Source organism: Pagrus pagrus, assembly GCF_965226575.1.
Source record: "Pagrus pagrus genome assembly, chromosome: 15".
NCBI lineage: Eukaryota > Metazoa > Chordata > Actinopteri > Spariformes > Sparidae > Pagrus > Pagrus pagrus.
The window spans coordinates 130,001-152,902 of record NC_140199.1 but is presented as its reverse complement, the minus strand read 5'-3'; the positions used below and the strand labels follow the sequence as shown (position 1 = coordinate 152,902).

The window sequence follows — 22,902 nt, the reverse complement described above, 5'->3', positions numbered from 1 at the left end:
CAGAGGAAAATAAGGTCCCACAACACTGTTTGAAGCTAGAAAGGTGGCAGGGCCCGCCACATATAAACACAGTAAAACAGTATAAACTGTGTCTTTAAGGTCAGTTTGCTTATTCAGTTTATTCAGTCATGAAAACAAAGAGAGTTTGTTTATTTAGTTTAAAATCAGCCAGTGAAGATCTTTCTGGGCTCGTTAAACTATAGACTGCTCCTTTAATCTACAGACTGCTCCTTTAAACTACAGACTGCTCCTTTTAATATACAGACTGCTCCATTAACCTACAGACTGCTCCTTTAGACTACAGACTGCTCCTTTAACCTACAGACTGCTCCTTTAACCTACAGACTGCTCCTTTAGACTACAGACTGCTCCTTTAACCTACAGACTGCTCCTTTAGACTACAGACTGCTCCTTTAATCTACAGACTGCTCCTTTAGACTACAGACTGCTCCTTTAATCTACAGACTGCTCCTTTAGACTACAGACTGCTCCTTTAACCTACAGACTGCTCCTTTAATCTACAGACTGCTCCTTTAGACTACAGACTGCTCCTTTAGACTACAGACTGCTCCTTTAATCTACAGACTGCTCCTTTAATCTACAGACTGCTCCTTTAGACTACAGACTGCTCCTTTAACCTACAGACTGCTCCTTTAGACTACAGACTGCTCCTTTAACCTACAGACTGCTCCTTTAATCTACAGACTGCTCCTTTAGACTACAGACTGCTCCTTTAGACTACAGACTGCTCCTTTAATCTACAGACTGCTCCTTTAGACTACAGACTGCTCCTTTAATCTACAGACTGCTCCTTTAGACTACAGACTGCTCCTTTAGACTACAGACTGCTCCTTTAAAGGAATAGTTCACTCTAAAACAAAATTCAGTCATTATGGACTCCCCCTCCTGCTGATGAGAAGTCCGGTGTAGTTTCTTATTCCTCAGAGTGCAGCTGCAGACCCGCGGTGCTTCCCTCCGGCAGCAATAATCCATATAACGGGCGTAGATGGTGCCCGAGAGGAAAAGGTCCATAAAACTACACAAACACTTTGTAATATTCCTCCATACTGCTCGTCCGCTGCAATCCAAGTGTCCTGACGTGGCGACATCCAGAGTTTACTCCAAACGTCATTTAGTACATTTTTACAGCCTGAACAGTCGCTATGCTGCATCTGCCTGGAGGCAGCGAGTCTCCCTCACAGCCGCTCGCACTACAGAAGCCGCGGCAGACGAGATGAACGAGACTCGCGACAGATACACACCGGTGTTTACTTCCTGCTGTGAGATTCAAAGTTTCAAATCACTAGTGCAGCAGAACTGAACTTCATATTCAGATCACAGTATCTTCATATTCAGATCACAGTATCTTCATATTCAGATCACAGTATCTTCATATTCAGATCACACAGCTTTAGAGCCACTTCCTCTTTGTGTCTGTGTCCAACACACTAACAATAATAATGTTTTAAAACTGTTTATTTGTGACTGAGCAGCTCGCTCACCACGAGGATGAGATGGAGAGCGTCCTATCAGAGGACGATAACGTGTTGTTAGAAATTAAAATCTGGTTTTATCCACCTGTCAGACAGCTGCACATTCTGCAGCCGAGCCCTGGATCTGTGGTACCGAAATAACAGACCGACTGACGGACTGACAGGGCGAGCAAGCTAGACCACAACAACAGAGAGAGAGAGAGAGAGAGAGAGACAGACAGAGAGTGAGAGGGTGAGAGTGTTAACGTTAAAGTTAAAGCTGTTCAATATTGTATTACAGTCGGGATGTTTTCCTGACATCTGGTGCAAAGGGCTCATTTCCCCCAGGACGTTTTTTCTACACAAGCGGGACCAGTGAGGGAAGCAGACAATCACAAACGTATATTGTTTATAGAATCCATGCATCTCCTTGAATGAATGAACGAATGAACGAATGAATGAATGAATGAATGAATGCCCCTATAATGTAGAGGACTTTTTAGGGAAGAGCAGTCAGCTGGTATTGTGTCTGTGATGGAGTGGCCAGCGCAGTCACCAGATCTCAGCCCTGTTGAGCTGTTGTGGGAGCAGCTTGATTGTATGGTACGTAAGAAGTGCCCATCAAGCCAATCCAACTTGTGGGAGGTGCTTCAGGAAGCGTGGGGTGAAATTTCTTCAGATTACCTCAACAAATTGACAGAATGCCAAAGGTCTGCAAGGCTGTAATTGCTGCAAATGGAGATTATTATTTCAAATGAAAATCATTATTTCTAACCTCGTCAATGTCTTGACTATGTTTTCTATTCATTTTGCAGTTTTCATGGAAAACGTGAAATTGTCTGGGTGACCCCAAACTTTTGAACCGGTGTGTATTGTGTGTATATATATATATACAGTACATACACATACAGTACATATATTTATGGCAACGTCCGATAACAGACTGATAAATGGAGCAGGCTCTGGTTTTCATCACCTCTCTGTCCTCCATCATGTCTTTTTTCTTATTAATGTTAATGTTGAATTGTTTCAATCTAATCTAATAGCTGTAAAATGTCACATATTGACTGATCATATATATATTTGCATTAGTATATATGTTCTCGGATACACTTGCACAACTTATTTTTATTCAACATGAGGCAGAAAAAGATGCATCATTCTTTTTAACAATAAAGTTTATTGTTAAACTGCTAAGATATTGAGTCTCTGTTACATCTCACTGGTTCAAGTGTTTGATATCCACATTTGAGGGATTATTGTGTTTATCATGAGCCCTTTTCACACAGACTTCACATTATCGCTGCAACGAAGGCTCGTCTTTACACCGCCTGTTTGTTCACGCTGAACCAAGCTGCAGGTCCAAAAGAGGCGTGATGGGACACAACGTGTGTCACGTGTTTCCAGCCGTTAATCTAAACATGTATCGGCCGACTGTTTATAATCATATGATGCAGTTATAATGTGTTGTGATGAGATCCTGACCCACCAAACATCCTGGAAAGTGACAAAGTTACACCTCCGGCTTTTCCATTCACACAGACCCGTCTCTCCTCTGCTGCGGCTCTCATTCTACCTCCGGATCAGAACTGCAGCGAAACTCTCCCCCCTCCTCGTCTGAAACATCGAGGCGGATCGTCGTGTGCATGGAGTTTATATTTTCTATGTGTAAGAAGAGAACGTCAGCCTTCATAGTGATATTGGGATTTTTGTTCTCCCTGATATCGGAATGAATGAATGAATGATGACGAAAATGACATGAACCAGTTTATGTTTCCATTAATCGTCATTTAGTTTCAGCTGGAGTAGAAATGAAATGATGGTTTTGAAACAATCTGTTTTTCCAGAAGAAATAAACACATTTCATTTAGTCCTGATGCTTTGAGTCATCTCTGACATCAGAACAGAAACAATGCTCAAAAACATCACATTGAAATTGTTATGTTATTTGTTCTTCAGTGTTGATCAGGCCGGTAAAAGGCCCAGATAAAGATCCAGTTAGACTTTTACTCTGCAGGCAGGATATGACTCTAAGCATCAGCAACATATTATAAACAGCCTCTGTTGGATCACTGGTGTCCTGCAGCCTGTGTGTTGAAGCATTCATGTAGTTTTGTGTCCTCAGGGACGGACAAAGGTTAAAAGACGCCGTCCTCCATCTGCAGCTGTGACCGAGGACTCAGAGGGCGTGTTATCTCTCTGGCACTGATTGTGTATCAGGCAGGGATTAGTCTGCGGTGTCTCTGCGTCTCTGCAGGTCTCTTCTTATAAAATGTACTGGGACCAGACCAGAGTCCTGGTCAGAAACAAATACATGATCATTGGTTAAAGTCTGAGGCGACACAGTTCAGTCGGCCAATCGGATGGTGTCGGGTTGGTGGTTGTGATTCTGTCTCATGGTTGGTTGTAGATCTTCTTTCCTCTGTGGTCATTATCCATGTTCCTGTTGATGGCAGCCATGTTTGTCCTGAAGTGAATCCGTCCACACGTTGTTCTGTGGTCGATGAACAAATGTTCATCACAGTCGGCACTTCTGTCATTTCTGTCATGAGATCTGATGTTTTGAAGTGAGTGTAACTGTATATTATAATTTGTCTGGTGACGTCCTGTTATTGTTGTAGACACTTCAGTGATCAAAGAACTGACTTTTATCAGAGTCTTGAATGTAACATTGGAACAAAGTTACACACACACTTGTCATATTGTGATTTATACACCTATTTGCCAGCTTATTAGGTTCACTGAATTAAAACCAATACAGTCTAATACAGTCAATACAACAGTCCTGCAGTAAGTCCTTGTGTTGTAGAGCTGTGAATCCTGACTGACCTCGCATCAATTTTCAGTGCATCGTGATCATCGTCAGTTAATGCAAGCAGATAAATCTGAACTGTTTTATTTAGAAAGTCAGTTAATAATTCAGATGACAACAATCTACAATATATACAACTTCATCTTTTTAATACAGATATCTGTGTGATGTGTCTGTACAGAAACATAATGTAAATCTGTCTGTAAGATGGATCATAACTCTGTGACGGAGGTTTACAGGCTGCAGACTCGTGATGATGTCATGAAGCTAATAGTGTATTCGGAGCTGTTGATTCAGAGCTGTTGATTCAGAGCTGTTGATTCGGAGCTGTTGATTCAGCTGTGCGATCACTTGGAGAATGTAGTTTGTGTTTGTGCTGCTGTTGAATTGCTTTAAGCTACAAAGAGACGTGTTTCTATTGATGAGGGAAAGTTAACAGGGTGTCGAATGAACTGGGAACTGAAGGTCTATAAATGTTACAGCAACAATGTTTTCAGCCATAAACTCAACAATCTTAATATCTGCTTTAGTTTTCCTCTGTTTTTACTGTTTCTCTCTATTTCACCTCTTCTTCCTCATCTTTCTCTGTCTTGCTCCTATTTTCTGTTGTTCTGCAGCAGCTCATTTGTCTTTACTGATCCTTCTCATGAAAACATGATTAAAAAAGATCATGAAAGAAAATTGTACATAATTAATGAAAGAGCAGACGCTGTGAATTATCAGCATGTTTCTGTTTTCTACCTCATGTTGTTAGTTTTGTTCCTCTCTGTATTTTCTACATCTGTTTCTTCTTCTTCACACTTTACTTCTCTGCCGGCTCTTTATTAAAACCACTTCTACAGAGAACTCACATTGTGTCAGTTCAGACTGTTTGACGATGATTTTTTTAATTTATAAAATGTGATTTAAAAGCTGATGAGTCAAACAGGTCTTTCTTTCTTTCTTTCTTTCTTTCTTTCTTTCTTCCTTCCGACAACCTCTCTGTCTTTCTCCCTCCTCTCCGTCTTCTCCTCAGTTTTATGTCTCCTGGGAGTGTTTCTGTCTTGGAGGCAGAGCTCGGGGATCTCTCTCCTTCCTCGGCTCTATTTCTATCCTTCTCTCTGCCCCTTTCTTTCCCTGCATTTCTTCTTTTCCTCCCTCCTCCACCTCTCCCTCTCTTGGAGTGTGTTTCCAGTCTGAGGCTGAGGATCAGATTACTCAGGGAGTCTCTGAGGCTCTCTGGCAGGCGAGGTGGCAGTGGTGGAGGAGGGAGGCAGGGAGGGAGGAGGTAGGGAAGGAGATCAGGTTTCACATCTCCAGCGCTCTCCTCTGTCTGCCTCGCCTCCCTCCTCCTCCTCCTCCCCCGGCGGCCTGGAGACAGAGTGGCTGAGCCGGAGAGGAAAACATGCAATCCACCCTCCTCCTCCTCCTCCTCCTCCTCCTCCATACGTCCAGCCTCTCTGCTGCAGCACAGCAGATAAATAAAGGCAGTAAATGGGAGCTGAGCACACAGAGGTACGATTCTTCACCTCCTCCACCTCCCCCTCCATCCCTGCAGAGATATTTTATATCCTGCGCCGTGTGTTTTCATTCTCCAGGATGTGTGTTAAAGGTGAAGCTGCTGCAGGGAGACGACCAAAGCTGAGGATCAGACCTGGACTCAGAAATCACTAAAACGTGTCTCTGGAAGTGAAGGCAGGAGCTGAAGCAGCTCTAACAGTGGTGGTGTTGTAGCTGGAGGACAGTAATCTGACTTTAATGGCTTCGTAGCTCGTTTGTTTTAAGGTTTTTAATTCTGTTTTCTTTGCTCAAACTTGGGAAGAAAGTTTTTGTCTGTTAGGAAGAAGGTCTTGATTTTAGGGCTGCAACTGGCTGTTTTTTAGTTGAACTCAATCTGCAGATTACTCAGTTGATTGATTGTTTGGTCTATAAACTGTCAGAACATCGTGCAAAATGTCCTCCGTGATTTCCCCCTAGCCAAGTTTATGACTTTAGTTGCTTAGTCCAAGACTTGGAGATATTCACAGGGCTCCAGTGCTGCATAGTCAATCACAAAATATTCGAAATCGCAGTATGACCAAGTGTAACATCCAAATTACAAGAAGCTGCATTATTAGATGAATGTAACGTGACGAAATATGATTATAATGAAGCACCGGACTCTTAATGTTGCTCTCCAGATGTAAGAAAACTTGTTGGTTTGGTACAGACGGCAACAAATATTTGTTTCAGTGAAAATAAAAATAATGATTCCCACGAATCACAGAGCGAATCAATCACATGTCCATCAAATAATCACAGTATGACTTCTTGACCATATCGTCTGGGATATTCAGCAGGTCAGTTGGAAAAAAGGTATGAAATATTTATTTACGAATGAAATGAAACAACACAAAACAAAACAAAACAAAACAAATCCACAAACATTTCCACAGGTGAAAACACTGCAGTCTGACCCTGGAGACATTTTAATCTTACCAGTGATCGATGTAACGGAGTACATTTTCCACAATACTTTACTCAAGTGTTCACATTTGTTGGACACAGATTAATAGTAATAAGGAAACTGATAACTGATATTTGAAGCTGATACATTTGCAAAAAAATAAAAATCTATGTATCAAAATTTAGAATAAGCAGTGATGGAGTGTAACGTACTTAAATACTGTACTTGAAGGTACTTTACTTGACTATTTTCATTTTCTGCTACTTTATACTCTCCACGTCATTTCTTTGATGACTGTAGTTTCTGCTGTTACTTTACAGATTCATATTATTCTGTGTTAATTGGCTGTTACTTGTGACGTGTAACCAATCAGATAGTGTTGTGGGTGGGACAGTGATGAGACCCCACGTGGTGATGACACAGAGAAGATACTAAATCATTTCATTTTATCTGCTGTGGGACACAAAGTGTCGATACCGATGATCAGAAAATTGCTGAGCGTCCGTCCTGATAATCGTCCTGGTCAATAATTGGTCTATCCCTGATTATAATCTCCAAACCCAAGAGTTTATTTAATTTTTTTTATCTGTGAATAAAAGATACTGACATGTTGATCGGCCTCTAGTTCTACTCACCACTCAGTTTGTTGAACTAAATTATTTTACTGCATAAAACACTGAATTTGAATTAAAAAAATGTTTTTTAAAGTTTTTATTAAAAAATAAAAATGTAAAAATGTTCACACCTGTATTTTAAAGCAACACATCCTCCTCTGCTCTGACTTGAGTTGAAGGTTGAAGGAAGGTCGAAGCAGCCTCCATGTTGACCGTCTCCAGCGGCTCCAGTTGTCCTTTAATGGTATTGATCTCTGCTTTAAATACACCCGGCCCATCCCAGTGAATAATTCAGATCAGCTCACCACAGCACAGAGAAATCCTTCCTTGTTCTTCTAATGGAGGAAGTGGATGAAGTCTGGCGGGGCTGCTCGCTCTGTCAGACTTTGTTTGGAGTCAAACCTGCCGTCGTCCTCCTGCTGTGAAAATGTGATTACTTGTGGCCATGTGTGATCCGTGTGGTCATGTGACAGCAGCTGACGGGACTGCATTCCTCCAGAGTTCACAGATGTGAAGGGTTCACCAAACCACAGGAATGGATTCAGATGTGGTTCTATAGAGATCACAACAGGACACGACAATGGCTGCTAGTATTGTGACTGTAGTAAATAACTGGAGCTGTGATTGGCTGGAGTTGTGTCCAGTGTTTGTCTCTCAGAGGTTTCTGTTTCACAACTTCCTGGTGTGCTTTACATGGAGTTCATGACAGACACTGTACAGATGAAGCCAGATATTAACAGTCTGTCTGATTGGCTGTTAGGCTTTACATGATCAGGATTTTTGGGGCCGATCACCGATCACCGATTAGTGAGTTTAAATAAACCGATCACCGATCCGATCACGTGAGGGAGCAATATGTGTATTTAAATAACTTGTTAATTTACTGTATATACTTATGTACTGTTTACTGAGTATCAACAAAAATATTCTCAAGCATTTTTGCCAATGTTTAACAATCTTTGCCATGCCCCAAACTGACAGAGATGCAAGGGTAAAACATCAATGATCTCTAGAGGGCATTCAAGGACTGGCCAGACATAAGTTCAAAGTTCAGTCAGGTCAAAACAAAATAACTTGAGACAGAAATAATGGGCGCAACAACTTACTGGGTGCATCAAAGTGTGTCAGCAAACGTTGAAATGCGTGGTTCTCCACAATATTAAACGGCAGGTCGGCCAGCACGATAAACTCCATAAGTGTCCTTGTGCCACCCCTTGCCTTCTCACTGTCACGGCTATATGGACGGGTACTGCCTAAAGTAGTTTGCTTTAGCATCCGTTTCGGAGTTTGTTTTTCTTTTCCCACGCTCCGTTTCTTGAATCCAGGTGCCTGATTAAATTTGTCGTGTTGGGGCATTTTGCAGATGCTCCCCCACAAGGTACTCTAGTGTTGCACGGATGGCGGGTGGCTTGGGTTGTGTCCGTCTCGTTCGCTTTGGGGGGGTCCCGCACCGCCCTCTGTCCTTCGAGGGTCGAAGGACAGAGGGTGTCGTCTCTGTACAGATTGTAAAGCCCTCTGAGGCAAACTGTGATTTGTGAATTTGGGCTATACAAATAAAATGTGATGTGATTTGATTTGATGTTTGTTTGAATCCGACAGCTAACGATTCAGGATTAAAAAAACTTTATTGTCTGTCACATTGTGACAGGGCTCAAAACTAGCTTCGGGTAGGTGTGTCGGTGGTGTGGAGCTTCTTTGGAGTGGGTGGGACGGGTGGGACACAGGCCGTCTGCAATCTGTGCAACGGGAGCATCTGCGGGGAGTTTCAGTCATTGATCAGATCGGCGAATTAAGACACTACAGCTGATCTCACAAATTGCATAAAATATAAAATCCGATCCGATATATCCGATCAGATCGGCGGAAAGCCTATTGGCTGTTGTTTGTTTTTAGTTTCAGGTGGCCTCATGTTACCTGGTTAAATGCCTGAATGATCAATGATTGGTTGGATTCTTGGAAGGTCTGAAATGTTGATCGACTGTCTGCAGTTTGTAAAAAGAACAACAAGAACCTGTAGTGAGCTCGTTTTAACTGGAATGATATATAGATAATGAAAGAGACACAACACGACCACAAAGAGACACAGCACGAGCACAAAGAGACACAGCACGAGCACAGAGAGACACAGCATGAGCACAGAGAGACACAGCACGACCACAAAGAGACACAGCACGAGCACAAAGAGACACAACACCAACCCTAACCCTCAGAGACACGACCACAAAGAGACATAGCATGAACACAAAGAGACACAACACTAACCCTAACCCTCAAAGAGACACGACCACAAAGAGACACTACTACAAAGAGACACAGCATGAACACAAAGAGACACAACACAAACACAAAGAGACACAACACCAGCCTTCAGGTGACTTAAAAGTCTTAATAAAGGAAACCTGACAAGTCAAGTGTTTGTGAGAGAAGACATTTGGTACCAAGCTGGTGTGATTGTATAAGTTTATTGTCCTGTTTCTCTGAATCTACTGTTTCCTGTTGGTCCTTCTGAGTCAGACTGGTGAACTGCAGTCAGTGGTTTTATGTTCTTGGCTGCAGCCATGAGGAAGAAATATCAGCGATGGCAGAGTTTTCCCACTGTGCCTGAGCGTCTGTGAAAGCAGCAGCGCTCCCTCCCTCCCTGCGTCCTCGTTTCTGGTCTTTAATTTCAATTAGCTCTGGCTGCTGGTTGACTTTGATGGCATTAGTCTTCCTCCCAGCCTCCACACTCGTCCCTCTGCTCTCGTCTTCCTCTGTTGGTTTTGTGAAAGCCGCCGGCTTTAACTGCTGAGATCAGAATCTGAACGCTTCGCTTCCACTTCCTGCCAGCATCCAGCCCGCCATGCAACCACTCACACACACACACACACACACACACACACACACACACTGAAGACTGTGTAGAGCGCAGTGGTTGTTGTTGGGACAGTGTAGGTGAGCAGTCATGCTAAAAACAGAAGTAAATGATTGACAGTATGCAGGGCATCATCTGGTGTTTCCTAGCAACAAGTGCCATAGTTCTGTGTGATATAAAATTTAACCTTCTATTATTTATTATTGGACTATTATTATTGATTGATTTATTATGATTATTTTTTGCAACACATGCTCTGCCTTCCTGTTTCCACTGCTGATAACCTTCACTACAGAATGAGTGTGTTTGTTCTGTGTGTGTGTGTGTGTGTGTGTGTGTGTGTGTGTGTGTGTGTGTGTGTGTGTGTTTATGTACCATCACAGCCTGCATACCTGTACCTGCCTCTCTTACCTGAGGAGGACTGGTTTCACAGCTTTTCTGTCAGACTCTGGTTTTCATGTCTTCGCCTGACACGTCGCTCCAACACAGGAATTTACCTTCAGCCTTCAGCGGCCTCGGAGCAGTTTGTACTTTAAAACAGACGAGGAAACTTTGACTTTGGTACAAATATACAGAAGGTTTTTTTATTTTGTTGAAACAAAGTAAATACTTTAAAATGGCTCTCTCTTATTCTGCATATGCTATTGCAACAATGGTCTCCTCGATTGCCTGTTTTACATGCTCTGCTGTATGAGACTTGTGAGCACGTAGTACCGCACGCTGTAACTCAAGAGTGGAATCAATCCAGTGAACAGTGTGAAGTAATGACACGGGGCACACATCAGAACTCAAAATGTCTGTCGTGAAGCTAATAGCAGTCACATCTGTTAAATCACCTCGTAGGTGGTCACAGACTTTGCTGTACCTCTCTGGTAAGGCGGTATCCGAAATGTAGCGCCGAGATGGTAGGGCAACCCTGATCCTCGACCACGGAGATGGGCTGGTTATCCAGAGCGATGAATTCAGTGACCTTCTCTGTAATATTTGTGGCCATGTCGCTGTCTCGAGGACATTTCTCTTTCCTTTTAAAAGTATCCGCAAGTGTTTGTTGCTTTGGTGCCTTTGCCTGTATTGCTTGAGTGAACTCGCTGCATTACTTTGAGTGTTTGCTTTCTATGTGCCGTATCATATTTGTAGTATTAAATGCAGCTCTTCCGTTGTCGCCGTTGGACTGCTTTCGCTTTCTAATTTCAAATATTTCCACACTTTTATCCACAGGTTTGCCAGAGTAACGCTACGCGAGCGTCTGTGTTCTGCCACAAATTGTGCTCCGTTTATGACAGCTGGGCTTGGGTCCACATTCAGAATTGACGATCCCGCTCAGTGAAACAATGCCTATATTGATCCCGATCCCGCAGATCAGCTCGGGACATCCCTAGTGATGACTGTCAGATATCACAGATATACACTGTTTTCAGAGAAGTGATGGATGGAGTTATTAGAGACATAAACTAAAGTATTTCTGATTGGGGGAAAGAAGTTGATATCTTACTCTGCCCCAATGTTTTGGACAGAAAGGTAAAAAAAGTATAGAATTGATCTGTTGAGGTCAAAGGTCACTGTGAGCAGGTCTGAAGCCTTCACACTCGCCCACACGTCTGCTGCCAAAACTAACACTCAGCTTGAAAATGTGTGGAAAACTGTTGATGAGCTGACCAGCTTGTGTGTGTGTGTGTGTGTGTGTGTGTGTGTGTGTGTGTGTGTGTGTGTGTGTGTGTGTGTGTGTGTGTGTGTGTGTGTGTGTGTGTGTGTGTGTGTGCGTGTGATGGGAGGAGTAATGGCAGCGGAGTTATTATAGAACAGACGAGGAGAAAATAGCATCCAAAGACGGGGGCTTAGAGCGTCACGAGGTTGGCAAAAAACAGCTGCTGCCGCTCTGTTCAACGCGCACACACACACACACACACACACACACACACCCCTTGTTTATGGATGGAGAGGCGTTGCCAAGAAAAAGAGACAGACGGAGGGAAAAACAGATCGTGCTCTCCCACACACAAGGGTGAAGTGAAGTGAAACCCAGCTCTGCTTTCCATCCAACAGTTTTCTTGTGAACTGATGAATTCTGAGTGGAAACGGTAAAAAACTGTTAAATCCTAAATATTGCTACAAACAAAAGGTTTTCCCTCCTGCAGGAGAACCGGTTTGGTTAAAATATAAATGAAGCAAACAGGAAAGAGAAACACTGAGAATTCAGTTTTACACCAAATCTAACAGTCAAAGAATGATTTATGACAAGCATCAACCTCATATTAATCAATACTTGTTTAATCATTGATGGATCAAATATCAAAACTACCCTCATTCATTTCCTGTTATTGATCTGTTGTCTGTGAAGTGCAACTGAATATCAGAAATAATTCAAACAGGACCTTTTGTTGAGTCCAGTGTTCTTGTAGCTGTAAAAGTCTGTTTATTAGCGTCTGTGTTATCTTTGTGACATTTCACACAGTATTATTTCAACCATTGGAAAATGAGCTGTGAAGGAAAAGATGGTGGGAGGACAGAGAGAGGAGAGCGCTTTATTTCCAACCACCAACGACATCCAGTCAAACCTTTAAAATGTCACAACTATTCAAATAATAAATCAATGATCAGTTCAGTTCAGCTGCCTCAAAATAAAGATTATTTCACTTTCAATGTTTAATCCTTTTTATCAAAACCATCAAACAATAACCGAATGTTTCCATCAGCTTTTATGGTAATAAGTTGATCTGCTGCCTGCGAGCAAACCATCAATTCCTCAGGAGTAAAACTGAAACTGTCATCATTTTTTTAATTAAAATGTCTATCACAACCTCCTGGTGCTCAGGTTGAAGTCTACAAACGGCTTGTTTGTCCATTCAAACCTAAAAAATACTGAATTGAAGCAGCAAATGTTCTCATGAAAGACACTGGAAGAAGAAAACACACAGCACATAACTTTAAAGGTTATTCTGTAGTGTAATCATGTTTATTTACATCTGTGTTAACATTAATATTTCTGCTTCCTGGGTGAAGAAAAGAAATGCACAAAAGGAAGTGGAGAGGACTTTAATATTCTGTTAATAATCTGTCTGATCATTTGTTGATTATTAAGATTCAAATATTTAGAATTTAAAATATTGTTTTCACTTTATCATCACAATCTCTTCACCCTTTAGCCGACCCATTCTTGGTGTTTGGGACCCAAACTGATATTACGGAGTAACACAATCCAATATCTGAGCTGATAGACACACATTTTATTAAAATGATCCCTGACATCTGTTTATACGATAACAAGGTAACACATGTAAGTAGGGATGTCCCCTTTTTTACCCCGATCCCGATCCGAGTCATTTAATATTTAGTATCTGCCGATACCAAGTCCCGATCCGATACTTAGCCCTAACTAATATTTTCCTAGATAATACAGCTGCATTAAGAAAAAATCATCTGCATCCAAGCTGTTCTTAATAGTTTTTTTTATTTTGTTGAAACAAAGTAAATACTTTCGTATGGCTCTTTCTTATTCTGCATATCCTATTGCAACATTGGTTTTTATTTGTTTTTTGTTTTTTTCTAACAAAAACAACCAAGTAAACAAAGTCAGTAACTAAACCCTGGTCCTCGACCACAGAGATGGGCTGGTTATCCAGAGCGAAGAATTCAGTGACCTTCTCTGTAATATTTTTGGCCATGACGCTGACTCGAGGATATTTCTCTTTCCTTTTGAAAGTATCCGCGAGTCTTTGTTGCTTCGGTGCCTTTGCCTGTTTTGCTTGAGTGAACTCATGTTTTTGTTTATGTGCCGTATCAAATGTGTAGTGCTAAGTGCAGCTCTTTTGTTACCAGCTCGCGAAATGGTCGTATTGCAGTTGTTACATGTCGCCGTTGGACTGCTTTCGCTTTCTAATTTGAAGTATTTCCACACTGCAGACATTTTATCCACAGGTTCTCCAGACTAACGTTACGTGCGCGTCTGCATTCTGCCGTAAATTGCGCTCTGTTGACGACAGCTGATGTAAAAATAATCGGGCTTGGGTCCACGTTCAAAATTGCCGATCCCGATCAGTGAAAAAATGCCCATATCGGCCCCGATCCCGGGACATCCCTACATGTAAGAGCTGTAATGAGCTGCTGATCACTGGGAGGAGACCAGGAAGTATAAAACAGTGCAGTTCACTGTGGCTCTGAACACATTCACCTGTTGTAGTTTAGTACAAATCTGTAGTCCAATTAAAAACAGGTGCTGAACGTCAGGTCTGATATGTTTCATCATTTCAGTACACAATATAAATACACAGTACACAATATAAATACACAGTACACAGTATAAATACACAGTATAAATACAGACTGCAGCTTGCTCTTCATGTGCAGCTGTTTGTTTTGTCGGTTCACAAAATAAATCCAGAAGAAGTTTGATGTGTTTACAGAAGCTTTGTTTGTATGAACATTAATAATCATGGTCAGGGTTAGGGTTACATGTCAGCAGCAGCATCACATCCCAACATGTCAGCAGCAGCATCACATCCCGACATGTCAGCAGCAGCATCACATCCCGACATGTCAGCAGCAGCATCCCGACATGTCAGCAGCAGCATCACATCCCGACATGTCAGCAGCAGCATCACATCCCGACATGTCAGCAGCAGCATCACATCCCGACATGTCAGCAGCAGCATCACATCCCAACATGTCAGCAGCAGCATCACATCCCAACATGTCAGCAGCAGCATCACATCCCGACATGTCAGCAGCAGCATCACATCCGGACATGTCAGCAGCAGCATCACATCCCGACATGTCAGCAGCAGCATCACATCCCGACATGTCAGCAGCAGCATCACATCCCGACATGTCAGCAGCAGCATCACATCCCAACATGTCAGCAGCAGCATCACATCCCGACATGTCAGCAGCAGCATCACATCCGGACATGTCAGCAGCAGCATCACATCCCGACATGTCAGCAGCAGCATCACATCCGGACATGTCAGCAGCAGCATCACATCCCGACATGTCAGCAGCAGCATCACATCCCGACATGTCAGCAGCAGCATCACATTCGGACATGTCAGCAGCAGCATCACATCCCGACATGTCAGCAGCAGCATCACATCCCGACATGTCAGCAGCAGCATCACATCCCGACATGTCAGCAGCAGCATCACATTCGGACATGTTAGCAGCAGCATCACATCCGGACATGTTAGAAGCAGCATCACATCCCGACATGTCAGCAGCAGCATCCCGACATGTCAGCAGCAGCATCACATCCCGACATGTCAGCAGCAGCATCACATCCCGACATGTCAGCAGCAGCATCACATCCGGACATGTTAGCAGCAGCATCACATCCGGACATGTTAGAAGCAGCAGCTGACATGTCGTCATTTTAATCATAATAATAATAATACGTCACATGGAAAATACAGGAAAACATCCCAATACAGGAAAACATCACATCCAGCTGTGAGGAAAAGTTTAAGTTCTGCGATCATATAAATCTGACTTAAACATGTTGTATTAAAGCTCAACTGTTCAGTGTAAACTGTAAACGGTGTGTTTCTAACTCTGCCATCAGCAGTCAAACATGACTGCTTTATTGTGACAGTCTGGCTGCTGTGCGGACAGCTTCCTGTTATCAGGCTCTATAAACGTCTCCTCTCTGGGTGTGAATATTAACTCACTCTCTGACGTCGGCCTCCTTCACTAAATAAAGCCTCCTTTGAGGAGCTCAGTGCTGTCAAATAAAAAGGCTTCTGTGTCGGAGGAGGCTCCGCCTGTCAGCCACGCTGCTCCACTTATCTCCTTACAAACAAACACAAGGACGCCAACACTGATCTAAAGATGGAGCAGAGGCAGGACCAGCAGTCTGAAGGGAGGGCCGTCAGACACTGAAGCAGTTTTAAAGGCTGTTCATTGGTCCTTGAGGGTCCTTAAAGAAGTTACTGTGAGAACACTCGTATCCCACACACCAGAAGCTTTTTGTGTCGCTAAATATTTCAATAATTAAATCAATCCATTGTTAATATAATACAATAGACAACAGGTATATGTATATATAATATGTATGTAGTTTATGTATCGAGTCTCTCTGTCTGCTAAATGTCATGTTTAAACCTTCAGATTCAGACAAATACAGGATCAAAATCTCTCCCATTCAACAAATATGAACGGTTTCTGTAAAACATCATATTGCTCAGTCAACACTAAATCAATCAGCCAGGTGTTTCCCATCATGCACTGGGTCTTGCAGTCCTTATTGTTGTTGTCCACGTGTGCGTGGTGTCGGATCAAGTCAGACATAAATGTGACCTATAGGTATCGTACAGCGATTGATTCTGCTCTCACCTGGCTCATCTTGACCCAGCCTAGTTTTAGTGATCTGTGGCAGGATGTCCTTCAGGTTCATGGTCCTGTGAGAATGTTCAAGTGTTCAACAGGTTCCAGTGATCCTTGTGTGGTTCTGAATTAATTACATTTCCCTTTGAATCTCAGTGCGCAGCTGCATCCCCAATATCAGTTTATTGAATTACATGTTCATACCTACACGCCGGCTGGACAGAACACCGGCCGACAAAACGCCCTCGGCCTGGAGGGGTTTTTATCAAATGTGGCACAAACATGGACTTCGACTGAAGGATGATCTGGTTTGATTTTGGGGATCAAAGGTCACATTTTTAGCCGTTACTCAGCAATCCATGTGATAATTCGGACAACATTTTACACAAATATCTAATAGAGGATAAAATGATGAAATGATGACATTTCCCAAAGGTCAACTTCACGGTTGGCGGTTCTAGTTTTTATCGTGGTCACCTTCTCTTCACCTGCCTGGTCACGTTCTCTGAAAGAGACGCTTTATTTTTTAAAATAAAATGGATGATCAAATGTAGCTGTTTTCTTTTTATCTGATTAATAATCGTTTAATCAAGAGACAATTGAAAATAATCATCAGTTGCAGCCCTAGTTTGCTTCAAGGACTGCAACTGATGATCATTCTCTTTATTGATTAATCTGTTGATTGTTTTCTCAAATAGTTGTTCAGTTGTTTGGTCTCAAAAATGTTGATCAGTGTTTCGTCCTCAAGATATTCAGTTTCCTGTCAAAGAGGAGGAAAAAGCCAGAAGAAATAACATGTACCAAGCTGGATTTAGAGAATTATGACTTGTATTTAAAATTGATTCAAACTGGTTAATCGATCATCAACATTAATGTGATAGTTGACATTTAATTGATTAATCACTGCACAACACTGTGGAGTGAAACAGCTGATAAACATCATGCAGATGTTCCAGATGTTCCAATGTTGGATGTTTTTCAACAACTTGTTCGTTTGTCTCTGACAGACTTCCTCTGCTTCAACACTACATTTCCCATGGAGCAGTGCACCGACACACACGCTGATCGCCATGGAGCCCCCAGTCAGGTATGGAAACACGCACAGACAGACAGATAGACAGACAGACAGACAGACAGACAGACAGCACTGTTCCAGCTCAGTTCCCTGCAGTCAGTGTGTAACGACTGCAGGATGTTTATTGTGGTCACATGAAAAACATTACTGGTCGGCTCTCTACGCCTTTTGAGTCACACACACAGACACACACACAGAAAACATAAACATGTTTTTTTGTGGAAGGGCAGCAGCGATTTCTCCTCAAAACTTGATTAGCTGATCCACCTCCCCCTCCAGCTCTTTGAGGAGATTAACCTTTGACCCTTGTGGCTGAAGTCAGAGCTGGCCAATCAGGAGGCTTCCTGGCTTTTAATTGCAGGCTCTGATTGGGTCATTTGAGCTGTCGTCTGGTTTGATTAATAACCACAGAGCAGGAAGAGCTGTGATTACAGCGAGCCCGAAGGCTGCGTATGGATCTGTGTGTGATACAGCTGAAGTGTGTGTGTTTGTGTGTGTGTATGTCTGTGTGTCTGTGTGTGTGTAAGTGTAATCTTTAACTCAAGCTGCAGCTGAGGATTGTTCTGGTTGATTTTCTCTCCCAGTTGAGTTGTTTTATCCTGCATCCTCAAAAATGTGCTTGCTGTTGTTGTTGGTGGTGGTGTTGCTGGTTGTGGTGTTGTTGTTGGTGATGTCGCTGGTGGTGGTGTTGGTTGTGTTGATGTTGGTGGTGGTGCTGGTTGTGTTGTTGTTGGTGGTGGCGTTGTTGGTGGTGTTGCTGGTTGTGTTGTTGTTGGTGGTGGTGTTGCTGGTTGTGGTGTTGTTGGTGGTGGTGTTGTTGATGGTGTTGCTGGTTGTGTTGCTGGTGGAGGTGTTGCTGGTTGTGGTGTTGGTGGTGGTGTTGCTGGTTGTGTTGTTGTTGGTGGTGGTGTTGCTGGTTGTGGTATTGTTGGTGGTGGTGTTGTTGATGGTGTTGCTGGTTGTGTTGCTGGTGGCGTTGTTGGTTGTGGTGTTGTTGTTGGTGGTGTTGTTGATGGTGTTGCTGGTTGTGTTGTTGGTGGAGGTGTTGCTGGTGGTGTTGTTGCTGGTTGTGTTGTTGCTGGTTATGTTGTTGTCGGTGGTGGTGGTATTGCTGGTGGTGGTGGTATTGCTGGTGGTTGTGTTGTTGCTGGTGGTGTTGCTGGTGGTTGTGTTGTTGTTGGTGGTGATGTTGGTTGTGTTGTTGTTTGTGATGTTGCTGGTGGTGTTGTTGGTGATGTTGGTTGTGTTGTTGTTGGTGATGATGCTGGTGGTGTTGCTGGTGGTTGTGTTTTTGTTGGTGATGTTGCTGGTGGTGGTGTTGGTTGTGTTGTTGTTGGTGGTGGTGTTGCTTGTGGTTGTGTTGTTGTTGGTGATGTCGCTGGTGGTGGTGTTGGTTGTGTTGATGTTGGTGGTGGTGCTGGTTGTGTTGTTGTTGGTGGTGTTGTTGGTGGTGATGTTGCTGGTGGTGGTGTTGCTGGTGGTGGTGTTGTTAAGGTTTGAAACTCGGCAGTGTAACACTTGTTGATTGTACCATCAGCAGCAAGCTGTACAATCAGATCCAGGCTGAGTTCATCTGGTTTGTGTCTGAGAATCCTGGAAAGTCTTGAAATGTTCCTCAAACCTGGAGGTCGAATCTCTCGTCTGTTATTTAGGATAGAAAGATTTTATATCTACTGATATTTGTTCAGTTTTATTTGATTTATGACTTTTTTGTTATTATTAGATGAAATAATAGACTTTAACTTGTTGGAAACCCTAAAAATCCTAACCCTAACCCTTGTCTTTTAAGTAGTTATATTTCTGACTAATCCATTGACTGAGGCTGCACAATTAATTGGATATTAATTATTTATGACAGTTAATATTATCAATGTCTTTTGATGATGATAAAACAGCAATAAAATTATAATGCAATAATTATCTCATCCACAAATGTTAGTAAAATATACTAATCTCCATATCTCTCAAACATAATCACAATATCATTATTTTTTTTACCTTTGACTCGTTCTACAACTCGACCCAGCTCGTCATTTTATCAACGATTGTTTTCATTAAGGATTCATCAGTCAAAATGAGCTAAATGATGAATTCATTATCAAAATAGTTGCTTTTTATCGTCAGCGGCTGATGACAGTGGTGTCCAACAGTAAACGTTTCAGAAAAAACTATCTCGCTCTCTCTGACTATTAAAATGCATTTGTTGTCCCAACAAGTCATATTAGACCCTAAAACAAACTCCACGTTTTAGGTTTTAAGTCCATGAAGTGCTCTTTCCCTCATATTTTACTAAAATTTTTATGTATTCAGAATACTTTTGAAAGTCTTGATGCAACCTCTCCTTCATGAGTCAACAGCAGCTTTTGTTCTTGGAGGTTTTTTAAAAAAAAATTTCCGGCATCCAAAAGCTTTTTAAAAAGTGAAATGGGAGTCAGTGGTGATGCAGTCGGTGTTTGTGTCAGATGTGACTGTTGAATGGAGGCAGACTGCTGCCTTTGTTTCTGGACGAGGTGACTCCAGCTCGCTGACAGACGTTCAAACAGAGTCAGCCAGTCTGCAGCTCAAAATCACTCCCATATGTCCCTGAGCAGCCACGCCCCCACCGCTCCGCTCGGCTCTGCAGCTCGGCTCGGCTTGGCTCGGATCGGCCCGGCTCAGCTTACACTGCTGGCGGGATCCAACCAAGCTGAGGTTTAAGTACAGATGATTTCAGAGAATCCACTGAAAAATAAAGAGTCTGAAGGATTTCAGCTGTGTGTCAGACAGGAGACGTGAACAAAGATACAACACATCACACTCAGTGGCCACTTTATTAGGGACACCTGCACAACCTCATCCGGTCCAGTTCAACTGTTCTGCCCCAAACCTTTAACTGTGACTTCACTAATTAACATCTGATCTCCAACAATGTCAACATAAACATTATAAACTCTGCGTTGAACTGGACCACCTTACATTGTATGGGTGAACCTAACAAACCAATCAATCAATCAATCAATCAAACTTTATTTATACAGCACCTTTCAAACAAATCAAAGAGCCTTACAAGTGATTGAAAGAAAAAACATGGTATAAAAACAGGCCTGGAGCGACTGCACGCCAATTTCAGTAAATGAATAGTTAAAATAAAAAGATGAAGAATAAAAGATAAAAACAGGAAAATTAAATATTGCACGTAAAATTTGTAAATATTGAAACCATAAAAGCCAGACTGAATAGATCAGTTTTTAGTTTATGTTTAAAAGTATCATAAATATAAACTCATTGATTGTTTACAATGACCAATATAACTTTACTATACTGATGTTTAAAGAGATGGTTATTATCCAGCACTGCAGTTCATATGAAACCTTCTGTAAGCTGATCATGTGATGAAGTGAGGCTGTGAGTGTTGTGTGCTGGATGTTATCTGTACTGTCACTCACTGGGTTCTGCTGTTCATCAGAACCTCTAAGACGGGTCCTAACTTCCTCAGACCCTCCTCTGACTGCGTCATGAGTCACAGCCTCACTCTTTACATCAGCTTCAGGTTGGACATTAAAGATGGACCTTGTTGGTGTTGGAAGGTTTGGCAGACAGTGAATCATGTCATCAATTAAAGGAAAAATTTGCTGATTCCTTCAATAATTTATTCTTAAAAAAAGAGAAAATGTTTTTTTACTGCTTGATTTCTCCAAAGCACAAAAATACTCAGTTCCCTACAGTGAAACAGAGAAAAGCACACAGTCCTCACATGGAGAACTGAACACTTCATCTGTCGTCAGTATAGCTGCTGATTAATTGTCTTTTGATTGACTAATTGATCAAATAATTGATCATGTCAGCTTGTTGTTCATGGTCAGTGAGAACAGTTGGGTGATATTGACTACACATGTATAGGTGAAGATGTGGACTGCCAGGTCTTATAAAGAGATTTCATCTAGTTGCATAATGGGAAATGTAGGCTGCAGTGGTTTTAGAGTTTCTGAAATGGTAGAATTCAGGATATCTTGGCTCCAGATGCAGATTTTTAAAGAATTGGTCTCATTCATCTCCCAACTTTTTCCGAATTATGTTCGAAATGTCCGGAGTATCCGTCTGATCTCACACTCATTGTTACTGTTGTCCAGACTTCTGTTGAACATTTTTTACATATAAAAGGTTAGACTGAAGTCAGAAGTTTGAGACAAACACGGACCTCCTCCTGCAACTTCATGTTCCTGTTAGACCTCATCACTCTGCCCATGTTTCTTTTATTTCTTCTCATAGCAGTTTTTTAGCCATCTTTTGGTTCATCCATAACTTCTATTTCTGATTATGCGTCAATGTTTATTTGTGTTTTCAGTTTCCCTTTTCTTTTTTCTGTTTCTTAACACACACATACACACACACACACACACACACACACACACACACACACACACACACACACAGAGGACCACCTATATCGTTGTGTCGTCCACTCTAGGCTCTGTGGCTTGGCTGCCGTTTCCAAGGCGACACGGTGGATGAAACCATCCGGCCTGCACGAAGTCCAGTCTCTGACCAGACCACACACACACACACACACACACACACACACACACACACACACACACACACACACACACACACACACACACACACACACACAGCCAGTATTCTGTCTGTTGGTTATATTTCTGTGTTTTTCTGTCTCTGGGGAAAGTTGTCTGAGCTCCAGTCTCTGCAGTTTCCACTCCTTCATACTGGGAGCAGACCAATGCAGCCTGCTGGCTTCAGATGAGGCAGAAAATAACATAAAGAGACTCTGAGCAGCAGCAGTCTGATTGGCTCCCGTCGCTTTGGAGGCTCAGATGATACATAAACGACAGCTGCTTCAAAGTGATTGACAGCAGAGAAGGGGGTGGAGGGCGGGGCTTAACAGTTCACTTCCTGTCTCTTTGAGAGAAGTGTCAAATGGTGACTGTTGTTCTCACAGTTGGTCCACAGAGAGGACGCTATCAGAGCTGTGACTTCCTGTAGAGTGTGTGTGTGTGTGTGTGTGTGTGTGCTGGTGTATTTTCCATTACCTGGTTCATTCCAGCAGCAGTGGGAGGAGGGAAGTGAAGGAGGAAGAGGAGGAGGTCTGGTATTGATAAGCAGCTAAGATGAGCAGCTGAACAGAAACTGAATCAGCAGCTGTTTGAAGAATCAGTTTTCTCTGGTTTCAGCTCCTCCAACTGAAGGATTTGACCCTTTCTGTTTTTATGTCCAGAGCTACGATGATTAATCAATTTGCCATTTGACAAAAAAATCAATCCAGTGTCTGGAGGAAGAAAATGATGCACATTTAAAGTTAAATGCATCAATCTGGTGCCATTTGAGATCAAAATTAAGAAGC

At 42.4% G+C, this 22,902-nt stretch overlaps 1 protein-coding gene across 4 annotated transcripts in view; it reads left to right on the top strand.

Moving 5' to 3' along the window:
- Positions 1 to 22,902, top strand: part of LOC311271004 (bone morphogenetic protein receptor type-1A-like) — a 64,800-nt gene that overhangs the window by 2,447 nt on the left and 39,451 nt on the right. For 3 of the 4 annotated variants that reach the window (XM_084376329.1, XM_084376328.1, XM_084376326.1), the window contains exon 2: positions 17,494 to 17,573. The exons of the other annotated variant lie outside the window; for it this stretch is intronic. The gene's annotated coding sequence lies outside the window, so the exon portion shown is untranslated. The remainder of the gene's footprint in view (positions 1 to 17,493; positions 17,574 to 22,902) is intronic. 4 annotated transcript variants of the gene reach the window in all.